The sequence below is a fragment of the Gossypium hirsutum genome, chromosome A08, assembly GCF_007990345.1.
Source record: "Gossypium hirsutum isolate 1008001.06 chromosome A08, Gossypium_hirsutum_v2.1, whole genome shotgun sequence".
Taxonomy (NCBI): Eukaryota; Viridiplantae; Streptophyta; class Magnoliopsida; order Malvales; family Malvaceae; genus Gossypium; species Gossypium hirsutum.
In genome coordinates this window covers 21,747,392-21,750,403 of record NC_053431.1, presented here as the reverse complement: position 1 = coordinate 21,750,403, position 3,012 = coordinate 21,747,392, and the positions used below count along the sequence as shown (strand labels likewise).

General features: G+C 36.4%; 1 non-coding gene across 1 annotated transcript; it reads right to left on the bottom strand.

The window, feature by feature from the left end:
• Positions 1 to 695: 695 nt before the first annotated feature.
• LOC121205118 (small nucleolar RNA R71) lies at positions 696 to 802 on the bottom strand. Its single transcript, XR_005900201.1, has one exon. It is a non-coding gene; the product is annotated as a small nucleolar RNA R71 (small nucleolar RNA).
• Positions 803 to 3,012: the final 2,210 nt, after the last annotated feature.

The window sequence follows — 3,012 nt, the reverse complement described above, 5'->3', positions numbered from 1 at the left end:
AGGAACACTTAATTTTTATTACTTTAGCCATTCTTTATTTTTATTGCAATTTAATTTTGTTTTTTTTAATTACTAAATTTTCTTTTATTTACTTCTGGCAGGTTTTTATAGTTTATGACTAGAAGAAACCCGTCAGGACCTTTGCTTTTTGATAGTGAGATCGAGAGCACATCTTGCAGAAATCGAAGAGAAATATGACAAAGCCTACAATATATAGAGGAAGAGCGACAGGGCGATATTCACACTAATACTGAGGACATGGCTGAAAATCAGAATAATCCGCTACCTCCTGTGGTTGCTACAAATTTAGTAGATCAGAATCCCGCTCCTCGTACTATGTATAATTATGCTAAACCTATTTTAGTAGGAACGGAATTGAGTATAGTTAGACCTACTATTGCTGCAAATAATTTTGAACTGAAACCTAACACAATTCAAACGATACAACAGTTTTTCAGTTTGATGGTTTGTAGGACGAGGATCCAAGCACTCATTTAGCAAATTTTCTGGAATTCTGCGACACTTTTAAGATTAATGGTGTTTCTGACGATGCCATTTTCCTTCGGTTATTTCCTTTCTCATTAAGGAATAAGGCTAAACAGTGGTTGAACTTGTTACTACGAGGGTCAATCACCACTTGGGAACAAATGACTGAAAAATTTTTACTTAAATATTTTTTGCCGGATAAAACGGCTAAATTGAGGAATGATATCTATTCTTTTGTGTAGATGGATCTAGAAACTCTTTATGATGCATGGGAGAGATACAAGAACTTATTGAGAAGGTGCGCTCACCATGTGTTACTTCAATGGCTCCAGGTTCAGACTTTTTACAATAGTGTGAACCCCTTAACAAGGTAGCTTATAGATGCAGCTGCCGGTGGAACTTTAAACAACAAAATACCTGAAGAAGCTTACGAATTTATTGAAGAGATGTCATTAAATAACTATCAGTGGCAAGTCATGAGAAAGAAGCCGACAAAAGCGGCTGGTGTTTTCAACCTCGACGCGGTTACTATGCTATCTAACCAGGTAGAACTTTTAAATAAAAAAAATTTATGGTTTGTATGGTTCTACTCAGGTACATCCAGTGTTGAGGTGTGATTGAAATGGAGGAGGAGTGCACAACACAGATTATCCATCCGTTAACCCTGGCACTGATGAGGAACAAGTCCACTATATGGGTAATAATTCTAGACCTCAAAATAATGCATATAGTAACACTTATAATGCAGGTTAGAGGAACCATCCCAATTTCTCGTAGGGTGGTCAAGGAAATCAAAGGCCACAACATCCTCCAGGTTTTCAACAACCAACTTACCAATAAGAGAAGAAACCAAACCTCGAAGAGACGCTCACAAAATTCATCTCAGTGTCAGAAACTCATTTTTAGAATACCGAAACAGCACTTAAGAATCAGCAAGCGTCAATTCAAGGGCTCGAAACTCAAATAGGACAGCTTGCTAAGTTGATTTCTAAACGACCACAAGGTAACTTTCCAGGTAACACCGAAACTAACCCAAAAGAACAGCTTCATGCGATTACTGTTCGAGATGAAAAAGGGTTTGTTGAAGCTGAACCGAAATCAAGGCAAGACAATGTGGAAGATAAAGGTAAGGTTGATGTAAGCAATGATAAATAGAAACTCGTAAGCAACGAGTATAAACCTCGTGTGCCATACCCCAATGCGACAAGGAAAAACCACACAGATGAACAATTCGATAAATCCTTAAATTATTAAAAAAATTACATATTAACTTACCATTTATTAAAGCTCTTTCGCAGATGCCAAACGCAATGAAATTTTTAAAGGAGCTCTTGGCTAATAAACGAAAGTTAGATGATGCGTAGCATGTGGAATTAAATGCAATTTACTCAGCTATTCTACAGAATAAGATATCCAACAAGTTGAAAGATCCAGGGAGTTTTACGATTCCTTACTTAATTGGTAGTTTAAATATTAATAATGAGTTGGCTGATTTAAGGGCGAGCATTAATGTCATGCCCTATAAAATGTTTAAACAACTATGTCTTGGGAAACCAAAATAAACTAGGATGAGCATTCAACTGACAGATAAAATAATTAGATTTCCTAGGGGTATCATTGAAGAGGTGCTAATCAAAATTGATAAATTTATATTCCAAATTGATTTTGTTGTTCTAGACATGGAAGAGGATAATGACGTACCTTTAATTTTAGGAAGGCCCTTTTTATCAACTGCTAGAACTATCATTAACGTTGGCACAGGTGAATTGATACTTCGTGTAGGAGATGATACGATTAAATTTCAAGCTCGTGATTCTGCTAAAATATCTAGTAATCGAGATGATTGTTTAAGTTCTGTTAATTTGAGTAATGTTGCAACTCAAACTTCTTTGCAGGAGTCCCCTTGGAAGAACATGATGGAGCCTCATTCTAATCCATGCCACAAAAACGGAGCAACTCACGAAGAACGGAGACTAAAAATTGATGAACTAGATGAATGGCGGACACATGTCTAGAAGAAACCAAAAATATGCAAGGAGTCAAATTGTAACGCACCGTACCCGAGACCGTTGCCGGAGTCGAACACGAGGTGTTAACGGACTTAATTCATTTACTTACACAGTTCATTTTAAAATTTCCAGATAAGTTGGCTAACTGGATCACAGTTACTTTAAAAATCATATCTCGAGTTCCAAAACTCAAAAACAGATTCCGTAAATTTTTCCTGAAACTAGACTTATATTTCCATCTACAAATTGTTTTCTAGAATTTTTGGTTGGGCCAATTAGTACAGTTTATTAGTTAAAGCCTCCCCTGTTTCAGGGTTCGACTACTCTAACCTTCATGCATTACGACTTAGATATCTCCCTGTACAGAGCTTCAATACTTATGCCGTTTGTTTCTAATGAAACTAGACTCAAAAAGGAATCTTTAAATATAAGGAATGACTTCTAATTATCTCTGGTTAATTTATGGTGAATTTCTAAAATCGGAATAGGGGATCCAGAAAACGCTCTGGCCCTGTTT